The 13,008-nt window shown below is 38.8% G+C and overlaps 2 pseudogenes; both read right to left on the bottom strand.

The window, feature by feature from the left end:
• Positions 1-584: 584 nt before the first annotated feature.
• LOC148117845 (ATP-dependent RNA helicase DDX50 pseudogene) lies at positions 585-1,567 on the bottom strand (annotated as a pseudogene).
• A 13-nt stretch (positions 1,568-1,580) lies between these two features.
• LOC148117844 (ATP-dependent RNA helicase DDX50-like) lies at positions 1,581-12,277 on the bottom strand (annotated as a pseudogene).
• Positions 12,278-13,008: the final 731 nt, after the last annotated feature.

Below are 13,008 nucleotides of genomic sequence, written 5' to 3'. Positions count from 1 at the left end.
GTGAGATGGCACGGGAAGAAGAAAGTGATTCTAGGAGATGGCTCAGTGAACAAGGCGCTTTGGAAAGATGGCCCTGGCAAATGTGCCTCATAAAACAGCTGGCTCAGCAGCTGGGGATGAAGCTAGGAGCTGAAGGGTCAACACTCTTCTGATGTTTCTGGGAGCTGAAAGAAGTACAAATGCAAAAAGTATCACAACGGTAGTATGTGGTGACGGGTGGGCCAAAAGTGAGCTGAAGGGTGTGAGTCAGAGACTAAGGGACATTTGGCTGGTGTTTTGTTTATTTGGTCTTGTTGTTATTGCGGGGTATGTGCTTTTTATTTTTATCCAAATGAATATATTTGTTTACAACCACTCTTGTAAAATAGTTTTTAAAAGTACAACTAATTTCTTTGCAAGTTCCAAATATATATCTCAACTATGATAACCTAATTTTTGATGGATAATATACATAATTAGGCAGAAAGAGGCAAGCTCACACTGGAAAGATGGATTATCAAATGACAGTCAAAATCTATTTATGACTCACACTTCTTGATCAAATGGTTCCCTCTTAGTGTTCTACCACCATGAAAACTTCCTGATCAACATCTCTGTTGACTCTGTCTACCTGTTCAGCTACCAGATTTACACCAGACTGACCTGAGGGGCCCAACCTGCTCTGTCTGGGATTAAAAGAAGAGTTTCTACCATAATATTCTTCAGTTTCAGGTAATTGGTTGGCAATGAGAGTATCTGATCTGAATCATATCACACAACATGTAATATTTCTGACTCAGTTAAGAACATCAAAATGAATACTCATTTTTCCTTTCAGGAGGCACCTTCGGCTATTTGAGAAGTAGTGTTAGCCCTCAGTTTTGTGTTAAGTTCTTTCCAAGCATAGTTGTTGTCCTGTCTTTCTTCTGGACATTGCAGAATCATTGTTACAGACCCCTAATCAGAGGTGATCAACTCTCAGGGTTCAAACTTGATGTACCAGAAATGTGAGCTAATGTGGCCAAAGCATCCACTGGCCCTTTCTCTTCTTCAAGCTGTTGACAGGAGGCTGCAACCAGTCCTGAGTAGACGATCAGGAAAAAGCCAACAGCAGCAAAAAAAAAAAAAAAAAAAAAAAACAAAAAAACAAAAACAGAAGCTAAGAGACCTGATGGCATCCATGCTTTTAGATTTAACTAAATCCATCATTGAAAGAACTCTACATGTTTAATAGTAATTCCTGCTTTCTGCTCCACATCTTTGTCTGACCTCTTTCTCTTGGTTGCTAAAGACAGACACAAACTCCTGTCCAGCCAACTCTACCTGCGCATCCAGAATGACAGCTATAGTCGCAGGCGTCTTTCAAGCTAACTTTTTGTGACAATGCAGTGTCCTCATGCAAACACGGAGCATTCTGCTTTCTGTGTGGCATCATGGTTATTTCAGGAACATTTTCTTTTCTTTCTCTCACAAAAGATAATAGCCCTTGTTTCAGATCTACTGCTTTTACAGTATAAGAGACCACGCCCAAGTGGGCTGGTATCTTAAAGGCTATTGACTGAAGGAGTGGAAGGAACGCCCACAACATCGTATCTTAGATGCTATTGGCTGAAGAAGCAGAATGTGCTCCCACAGCAATCTTTGATATACCCTGGGGTCCCAACATCATTCCAAATGTGATTAATTTGGCTTTGATATGATGTTCCACCATACCACACCGCACTGAGTTTTCTAGTTATATCTTTGAAATTTTTGGTTTAGTTGGCTTGCCAGTTGACTTGTTAGAGCCAAAACAAGTACCTTTGGTGAGCAACTTTTTAAACTGCTTCTTGAATTCTTTGGAGCCTTTCATTCAAGTGTATGGCAAAAGAGAATTTCTTTCCTGTTCAATTCTGGGCTTTAACAATTATATTTTTTTTTCCTTAATATACAGAACCAAATGTTTTAACTTGACTAGGAAAGAGATAAGCTACTACTCAGCCTCTCAGAAGCTGTGTAGTTACCCCAGAAATGGAGAAACTGGAGATGGCTCCTTTCCTTTATTCATGTGCTAGAGTCTCTTCCACTTTACCACTTGATTTATGAGCAAAAGTTTTGACCTTTTTCATATTCATCAACATCTCCATTTGGTAGGTCTTTTCATCTTGACTTTATGAGATGGGGAGAATTCATCTGAAAGTCTACTGAGTCCATCTTTGGTGTCTCCATTTAGCTTATCTTTTGTTTTCGCATAGCTGGGATTGGGTGCATCCAAATCATCTGTGACATCTCTCATTCCTGTTTTCTCATCAGGGTCTTAATGGTACCTGACTTCCTTCTACCACTATGTGAATTTTCTTAGCACCTTAAAATCCTGTATTGTTTCAGGGTCTCTTTTTTGTGTGCATTTGTTTTTATGTTTGTTTTGTTCTGTTTTTCTTTTTCAGACTGAAGTTGGGGTAGAGTCTTTAAAAAATTTCTCTACAGGCTCCGGATGGACCGGGACCATAATGCATCCTTAATTAGCCTAAGCTACTTGGTACTCATGCAAAGATTCTGTAACGATTAAGCTCAACTAATACAATTTCAGAGGCTCAGCTATTATCATCGTGGCAGGGAGCGAGACAGCATGCAGGCAGGCATGGGCTGGAAAAGTACCTGAGGGTTCTACATGCTGATTCTCAGACAGGAAACGAGGGCATTTGGCTGGTTTTAAGACTGGTTTATATTGTAGGTATTAGGGACCACAAGAGACCATAATTCTCTTGAACAAAGATAACAGTAAATATTTGCAGTTGTAGAGAATGACTTGGCATATTTGTGACAGCTGAAACAGCAAGAGCATGTAGGCAAGTATAAAGGATATTTAGAAAAGGGAGAGAGAGCAAATTACCAAAGTGAGATTTAGCTGGTTCTTTGAGTATTGACTAATATGTCTGGAGGAAACAGGAAAACCTATGACTGAGAAAGTAGGAATATGGTGTGCTGAGTAGAAAGACCTCAAAGGAACACACCAACCCAGTTATTCTTTTAAATTCTTCTCAATGAATTGTTAAATTATGCTGCGTGATTCCTGTAATAATGGACTAAAACGAGCAATAAATATATACGTATAACTCCATTATTGTAAGTATTTCAAGGTGAAAATATGATCTAAATTGAGGCTGTTAAAGTATGCATGTCAAAGTTCTATGAGTGAGGGAAGAGAAAGCATTGGCATAAGGTTAAAATCTCAAGCTGTGAAATACATAAACTTGTTTGTAAGGCATGTATTTGCAAGAGTGTTGCATGGTATTTGCGTAGTATCCAAAAAAATAAAGGACTGACAAAATCAGCTCATATTCAGCCCTGATTTACTCAACCCTCTATTTGCTTCCAAGCATTAGGTTCTTTCTGTACTGTTACATTTTATATAAATATAAGGTAATTTAACTATTAATCTTGGGCCTGGCGTGATGGCTCAGTGATTAAGTGCCTTATCGCTCTTTTATAGGACAGCAGTTTTCAGCACCCACATCAGGAATCTCACAGCCCCTTGTAGCTTCATCATTAGGGGATCTGATACCCTCTTCTGACCTTTGGACACCTACACACACACACACACACACACACACACACACACACATACATATATTAAAAATCTTTAAAACACTATTAATCTGATATATCAGGAATATCTTGTAGCCATGAACTGTTCTTCATGTAGAACCAAGAAGATTAGGTAGGAACAAATGCTAACTCTTTCTAGTGCTCCTCCACTTGTTTCCGTCACTGTAATATTGACATCGCCATAGACATCCAGGTCTTTTTTTCTAGGAATGAAGTTTATTGACACCGTATTGTTTCAGACACTTAAATTGCCAGCAGCTGATGTTTGTGTGAAAGGACAACCAAAGGAAAAGAAAGAATCAAAACAATTGAGTGCAACATATTCTGAAAGTTGCCTCACTCAGCAAGAAAACGCATCAATTAATTTGAGACTCCCCAACTCGAAATATTTAGAAGTCAAATTCAAGAAGCAAATTTTAAATTTGTATTTGGATAAAGCTGTTTATTTTTCCAGAAAACAATGATTAAAATATTGGAGGTACAGCCCAATGGTCAAATGTATGACTTGTCTAACACTGCCAGGGTTGAGTTCCAGACTCTGTACCATAAAAACAAAGAAGCCCACAAAAGCTTTACCCTAGGAAAAGAATAGTGCGCTAAGTGTTAGAATGCTTGAGCTTGAGATCTGAGATCTCCTTCTGCCATTAAAGAAGTGATAACCCCAGGCCATACTTTAACTCATCAACTATAATATTTTCTGATGCATTAATATATAGTCAGCATTATTCCGGTTCCCAAATTAACACCAGATTAATACACTCTATATGTTTAACAAAACAGTATTAAGTATCTAGAGCCTGGAAAGCACTGTGTGAAGTGCCGCTGATGGGAGAGCATAAAATGAGAACATGTGGTTCTGACGAGTGACTAAGGAAAAGGAAAATGCCCATGCCAATTGGAGCTGAGAAAATTCTGTAACCAGATAGTAATAAACTACCATATAAAGTGCCAGAAGTTTCCTTTTCTTCTTCTTGATGAGGAGATGGTGATATCCCAAATGGATAGCTTTTGTGAATTATTAATTCACGCTAAGAATTTGTGTTAATGAGAAGCAGCACACTTTTAAAATGTTTTCCAAAAATTATTTTCAGCTGTTTGTGAGGAGATGAAGGGAAAGTATTAGTTTTAATAATACCTAAAAATTTTAATATCTGGTATAAATGAATATTTGTGACTTTGAGAAGATATTGACCTCACAACTGTCATAACCATTAACTCATGAAAGCAATGTTTAACACCGGCATCAAAATGGAGTCCCCTTTTACTATTCAATAGTTCATCATCCCAGCTCTACATTACAGGCTTGCAAAAAAAAATAAATAAATAAGGTCTCCACGTCACTCTCAGATTCTCTGTTAGATGAGCTTGTAGTATACCTAGATCTGTAATAAGATAATAATTACCCCCAAATACGAGTGAGCCATCATGGTAAGACTGTAAATTAAAATGGTAACTACTGACATTTTTGTCTCTGTATCCAACTATCTGTTCTATATTCACCTAGAGTCAATCTATATTTGCCTATATTTAAGTATGTGATGAAAATCTATAAAATTTAGAAGGGAGGTTAAATCTCTTCACTACCAGAACTCTTCAATTATAGCAGAAAAAACACCTACTTAATGTAAAGAACATATGAATACAGTAGATAAGAACTCTTCAACAGAATTTTGTTTTTTATTTAAAAGAAGGCTATATTTCTGTTCACTTTCAACATCTTGAAAAAAAACTTGTTAGGAATATACTTATTTTCTAAGTGCTATGATCAAACATTTGTTGAGAAGTAACTTAATTTTCAAAAAGTCTTATTTTGGCTAGTTTGAGTGTATACAGTCTTTTATGGCAGTGAAGGAATGGTGGCTGAGGCATGAGATGTTGGTTTCTTTGTGTCTGTAGTTAGAAAGTAGAAACCGATGAATGGTATGTCTTACTTGGTATGATCTCTCTCTCTCTCTCTCTCTCTCTCTCTCTCTCTCTCTCTCTTCCTCTCCCCTCTCTCATATTTATTCCATTATCCTGGGGATGTTACCACCCACATCCAGGTTAGTTAATCTCCTTAGTTTAACCTTTCTGGAAAAACACTTTCAGATATACTCAGAGACGTGTCTCCTAGATAATTCTAAATTAATTTATAATGATGATTAACCGTCTCAAAGGGTTACACATGGATATACATGAGCAGGTAATGCCAGTATATGCACACACATTTTTTTTTCTTTTGAAGGGGCTCACAACCTTCATTTCCCCAACATATGAGTGTGGTTTGTAAATCTCCGATCTCATCCTTCATATCGAAAAAGAGAAAAGACACAGGAACAATCTCCTGTATAGTTGTCATGGAGACAGACTGATTGCTTTCTTAGAGGGATGTGGAGGAGATGAAAGGTGATGCACCGGAAGTACAGCTTGTCTGATGCTCTGGTGAGGAGGGGAACAAGATGTAAGAAGCTAGAAAGAAAGAAATAAAGAGTTGTTTGTACTAAAAATGTTACGAAAATCTAGGCATTTCAAGATATTAAAGACAAGAGAATCCTAATCAGTCTCACTATGAACTACATGATCGATTATCTTTTCAAAAGGCACAGCATTGACTGACGTGTGTGTGTGTGTGTATGTGCATATACTCAGTGACAGTAGTTACACACATAGTCTCTGATAATAAAGAGGAGTCTTTCAGAGAGCTGGTTAAAAAGTACACACTCTAAATGATAGTGGTTATTATTAAAAATTTATCTGATACCTATCAGAATGTCTAATATCGATGACAAGTGACAGCTTATGCTGGCAAAGATGTGTAGAGACACTATGGATACAGTGGTAGTTTCTCATAGAGATGAGAATAGATCTGCCTCATATCACTATATCACTTTTTGACATATGACCAAAGGACTATACATCCTAATAGAGGGCCACTTGCTCAACTGTGTCCATTATGCTCTATTCACAATGTCTAGAAACAGCCTAGATGTTCACCAACAGATAAATGAGTAACGAAAATGTGGTGCCCTTGCACAATGGAACATTGCTCTGAGGCTAGAAATTGAAATCATGAAACTTACAAGTAAATGGGTGGAGCCAGAAAAGAATCATCTTGAGTGAGGTATCCCAGATTCATAAAGACAAATATGGTATATATTTGCTTACATGTGGAGCCCTTCAAGTCTTTGATGGGTTTGTGAAAGCTCATAGAAGCACAGAAGTTAGGTATAGAGTAAGGGACTAGGCAGAAGGAAGAAACTCCTAATTAAGAAAAATAGAATACACAGTTATGGAGAAATGGCAGAGAAACTTGAACTGGGAGTTTTGAATAGAAGAGGGGAGGTACGCGGAGGCAAGGAAGAGAATACAGGGAGAGACAGTTAGCACTAAGGGCCATTTGAGAAGTCATTTGGAAACCTACTTAAAATAAAAGCATACATGAAAGAAATCTAAATGGAATCAAAAAATAATGGCAGAGATGAAGTCCCAACTTGACTCTCTTAGCACCAAGCTCCAGGAATGGATTATATCTAATTCAGTTTTTGACCAATGTGGCCCCTGTGAAAATACACAAGCAGCCAAAGTCATTATCAAGGCAATATTGCTTGCTCTCCACAAGCTGATGGTAAGTCCCTATTGCTTAAGGAAACATCTAATTTATCTCACTGAACATGGAGAAATTGAGCTTGCACTTTACTAGAGGTTTTATTCCCTCTTACTAGTGTTCATACTACCAGAGGACAAATCTAAGCAATGGTGACCTGGCTCCCTGATCCACCAATGCAGTAGTGCCACAAGATTTCTGGGAGTAACCAATCACTTTATGACTGGATTTAAGCCCCACTCTATGAGATGCATCCATGCCTGATGCTGTTCAGGTGGCCAGAACACTGAGACAAGATAGGTCATGAACCTATGGGAAAAACAAATGCTACTGCTTTGATGAAGGAACATGACAATAAAATGACCCTGAACAACATTTTGCTATCCTCATGGTGCCTTGCCCAACCATCGTCAGAGGTACTTCATCCTGCTGTAGATGCTAACAAACACAGAGGCCCACAACTGTACAGTGCGAGAGAGTGAGAAACCATAGAACACTAAGTCCTAAATCCGATGTCTCCATCAATTCCTTCCACTTAGGCTCAGGGAACTTAGTGGAAGAAAAGCCTGGAAGACTGTGAGCAGTACTAGGATGAACAACAGGGCCTTCTAGCCACAAGAGGACTGACCCACATAGGAACTAACAGAGACTGTAACAGGATACACCGGGCCTGCACAGGACTAAGTAAGAAGAAGTTCCAACTTTGAGATGGGAAGTGGACAGGAGTCCCAATCCCTAACCCAGAATCGATTTCCAGTTTACAACCACTTGAAAATGAACATTTAATTTTCTTCAAGGGAATTCCATGGGGTATGCAAACCACACTTAAGAGAAGCAGAAGAAGTAGAAGGCCAACACTAAATGAATTCAATGATGTTTTTGGAGATACTCCGTCTCATAATTCTGTGGCCATTTTTGACATTACTTGTCCTTTATGTATCTATTATGGTTCCCAATTTTGTGTTTTTATGGTACATATGTGTATATATACATACATACACGCATGAATGCAAACATACATACGTATGTCGTGCTTTCTTTTTACTTTTCTATTTGTTTGCTTTATTTTATTCTTTGTGTATGTGTGTGCATGTGTGTCCCATTTGTTTTAGAAAGAGAGGGAGAAAGAAGGTGTGGAGTTGGGCAGGTGGGGAGGATGTGGGAGACGAAAAAGGGAAAAGAGTGATTAGAATGTACTGTGTGAAAAAATATTTTTTAATAAAAAAAATTTCTATCTAAATAGCTCCTAAGTGCCCTAAATATTTGTCTGTGTACCCACAGTAAGGTGTAAGTCTCATCCTTGTCAAAGAAGCTTCAAATCATCACTGAAATTAAAGCTGAACAAAATGCAGAGAACAGCTGATTGTGGGGGTCCCGCCTCCAGTAGGTGCATCTACAACACAACTCCTGAGCCTAAAGATCAGGACACACAGAAAAATATGTGAGAAAGAAGAAATGAAGGCCCATAGGAACAGGAAGTCTACTGTGAGGTTATAGCTCCTAAAAATGACAGGGGGCTACATCCATGATACCACAATATGACAGCCTTAAAAAAAAAACCAAACAATGACTGTAAGGATAGACATGCTAATGCGGAGAAAGAAGTTTCACAGGGTTCCCCCTCAGACAAAGAACTATAGGGAACTAAGAACTGTGAAGAGAAGAAAAATTAGTTTTCCTCAGGAATGAGCCACTTAATTGGATATTCATATCTGTGAGTCAATCCTGAAATCATATATGTACATGCATACATTGGGTTACATGTGTAGCCTTACAATAGGACTGGGTAAATCACAATTACCTATTTGTAGTGGCATTTCAACTGTATTTTAATAAATAAAGACTGTCTGGAGATTTGACAGTGAAACAGTCCCACTGGTCATCCTTACAGACCAGATTACGGTCACACACATCTTTAATCTCGGTATCCATAATGACACACACCCTTAATCCCAGTAGCCACACTAGTTGCCATAGAAACTGAACGGTGCATGCCTTTAATGATGCTGGTGCGCACCTTTAATTCCTTCCCTAGTGAGGGATATAAAATGGGGGAAGACAGCTCTCAATGAGTCTCCTGAGATTCCTGACGGCAGAATTGCCATTTCCAGACTGAGGTCGAGGTAAGAGCCAGTGGCTGATTGTTTTGTTTTTCGGAGCTTCAGCTTGTACCCCAACTTCTGACCCTTAGCTATTATTAATTGCACTTTAGTTATTCTCGGTATTTTCGGTATTTTTTTTACCAGTTGTGGTTTTCTTTGATGGTCTTTACCTTTTGCAATAAGAAGCATCTTTGTTCAGGGGTTAGAGCTACATTTATCAGGCAGAGTGGGTTCAAAAATTAAAAAAAAACACTAAAAACATGAACAAGGTGGCAAAAAAACGGGAACAAAATAATTCCTGTGGGGGTCAATGCTGAGTGTCAAAAATAAGGTCTAGAATCATCCAAGAGAGAAATATCTGGGGATAACTGTCAGTATTTGTCAAGACTAAGTTTACCTCTTGCATGCCAGTCAGATTCTCTTGATCAGGTTATTTGAAATGACCCACCCAAAGTGTGATGAACACCTCCTATCTCCCAGTAGCCTTGGCAGCCTAGATGTGAGAAAGGCTAAGTGGAAAGTTTTTGGTTTTGCCTGTTTGTCATTATCTGTGCCAATAACATATCTACGCTCCTGCTACTGTCCATTGCTGACATGACACCCAGACTCTCCTGGCTACATCTCTATGTGGATTTTATGAAGGAGTCCTTTTATTTACTGTATTATTGTTTTCCTATAATTTGAGCAAATGTTCCCAAAATAATTGTTGATTAATTCTTGTAATAGAAAAAGAAGGGGAGATGTATGGATTACATAAGGTATTACTCTAAACACTAGGAGGAAATACACGAGTCCTTGCTGGTTTTCAGATCAAACACAGCCTTGGAGCCTTATGCCGGAGCTTTGGTATCACAGTATTTGTAGATTGTTTCTGAGATTATTATCCTGTCACTCAAGTTTGAAAACCAGAGAACTAGGAAGACCATAAAGATGGTTTAAGTACAGAAAAACTAGAATGAGCTCAATGATTGACAGTTACAATAAAAGAAGATGAATTTCTTTCACACTAATCCACTGATATTGTGTGGTACTATAGAATCTATTATTTTTCTGTCAAGTTACAGAACATTAGACCTTTATTTTAATATTTAGGAACTAAAACTCTTTAATGGAATTAACATTTAACCTTGTCATTCACACACAAGGTGAATACATTTACCATTACCTAAGTACTTTGGAAGCCTAGATGTCTAGGGATAGTTTTATTGTTATTGTGAGCTTACACACAGAGTGGTAAAATTCTCAACTGCACTCACCATATTCAGGCTTGTGTGTGGATAGAGAGAGATGATAGATAGGTAGATAATAGATAGACAGATTAACAGAAGCAGATAGATAGATGATAGATACATAGATAGATAGATAGATAGATAGATAGATAAGTAGATAGATTGATAGATAGATAATAGATAGACAGATGAACAGAAGCAGATAGACAGATGATAGATAGATAAATAGATAGATAGATAGATAGATAGATAGATAGATAGATAGATAGATAGATAGATAAGTAGATAGATTGATAGGTAGATAAATAGATAGGTAGATATACAGATGTGCATGGTTTGGAATAGTCATGCATTAAACATTAGAAGGCTAAATATCATGACTTTGATATGCTTCTGAGTGTGATAAAGGAGGTGGCAGTTTGAGCAGGTCTGCTGCAATATAAAATGTAATAAAGAAATCATCAGCTCTCATTTTATGATAAAATACTAGACACTTGATAGATATCCAGGAAGCTAAGGAAATCTGGCCGAAGTATGCATAGGTAAGAGTTATTACTTGACCGGTGATTTATGTAATTAACATAAACAGAGTCAGAGACTCAAGGTCTAGAGTGTATACCACACACAAGGCAGAGCTGCTGCAGTGATAGTGTGGAATCGGGTAAACCTGGGTCATAACCTTTACTTCTGCACCCAGTTAGCTGTGAACTACTGGACACATGACCTAGCTAACGTTTCTTGAACTCAGTTCTCTTTTTAAAAAGAGGGCTCGCACTGCTGAACATACAGAGGTCTTGCTATCTAGCAGAATGGTTGGTATAGCAGTAAATACACAATAGCTCCTCGTATTCTCAATCTTCTTTAACAAAAGATAAATATTTATTCCCATGTTAATTTCTTTAAAATTCTTGTTTTGAAAATTCATTGTCTAGAACTCTGTTGCTTCATCCCTCAGGGAGACTGCTGTGAGACAGTGCTGCTACATGGAGCCCTGTAAAGTTCATATGCTTGATGAATTAATGAAGCAACAATCACTGCTACCATAAAGACGTGACTGTAGACCAGTCCATAGGAGTACACTATGATGCTTGTGAACTCCAATTACTCCCAATCACAAAAGAATAACAAGGTTTTGATTAATGCCAACATCTGGCAATTACCTAGCCTATAAATAATGACATTCCCTCAGGATTTGAAGTGTCCCTTTTCTCTGGCCCGTTTGTGGGCTTAGGGGGACATTCTGGGGAGCACTGGAGATCAGAGAGACAGGGAGACAGGAAGCTTGATGATGTACAACTCAGAAGCTATCACAGCAAACGCCTCGCTTCACTCTTTTGTGGGGAGGAATTAGGTCTTCTTGAGGACTCTTCTAAGGAAACCTTTCCCCAGATCAGTTCCGAAGGCTGCACATGCCAGGCTGGCACTGTAGAGAGACAAGGGGCTTTCCCTGTGGGGCCTGTATCACTGATACCCAGCTCATTCTCACTGGTGCCCCTTTGACGATGCATCTTCTCTTACCACACTGGCTACTGAAGACTGCTTAGTCTTTTCAAAGATCTGATTAATCTTTGCTAAAATTTAAAGGACATTAGAGTTGCTAAGCAGATTGCCTCAAGGTCATTAATTCCCATTGATTGTCTACCCCTGTGTGTGTCTAGGTGGTGTACCATCGCATCTGATGACCACTGGGGACACGCACATCCTGGAACTCCTGCTCCTTCTTACTTACCTCGTCTCCACTGCATCCCATTATCACCCCTTCCCAGTGATGGAGTGCCTTCCATGTACAACGGCATCTGTACAATATTACAGATTGTCTTGCTCAACCTCTTTCAGTCACTTGCTGAGACAGCCTGTCTCACCTTGGGCGACTCCAGCAGAGAGGAACTGTGTGGAAGAATTGTAAGCTACGTGTCGCAGTCATTTCCAATCCTGCAAAAGGCCACAGCCATCTTTTCACACAGGCAGTCTCAACCACCTCCACAGCTGAGAGTGTGTCCCTCCCTGAGTGCGCCAACATGGCTCCATCTGCTAAAGGTCAGGCACCTCTCCTTTTCTACCTCCTGTCTCTTTAAACTGTCTCAGAAATCTAACATTCAAAATTCTGCCATGCCCTACATTAAGGATATGGACTTATTTTACTCTGACCCTAGGCTAACACAACTCTTTTTATACTGAGCCCTAGTCTGAACACTGATATCTGGACAAATACCATGTTTCAGCCACACTTATTGACCCGATGCTCATATTTTCTCAACGTGGCCCAAATTTATTTCCGTTGTTAGGGGAGGAACTTGGAGATGAAGCTTTCCTCCATCATAGGCTTAAAAGACAGACTAGGCTCCTTCCTGTTAACAATTAAACCTCTGTCTCTCAAAAAATGGGCTAAAACCCACCTGCATCCTTAACTGCAAATGGTTCTGTACTGCCTGTTCCAGGAAATGGCAACCATGTTTTTGTTTAAAAAAGTTATTATAACCATCTTGCAGCCCTACCTTTATTTCAAAAGATTTCTACGACCACCTTA

The sequence above is a fragment of the Myodes glareolus genome, chromosome 25 (genome assembly GCF_982192425.1).
Source record: "Myodes glareolus chromosome 25, mMyoGla1.1, whole genome shotgun sequence".
In the NCBI taxonomy this organism is placed as follows: Eukaryota; Metazoa; Chordata; class Mammalia; order Rodentia; family Cricetidae; genus Myodes; species Myodes glareolus.
Note: the sequence above shows the minus strand (reverse complement) of the source record. Positions and strands in the feature narration are given on the sequence as shown.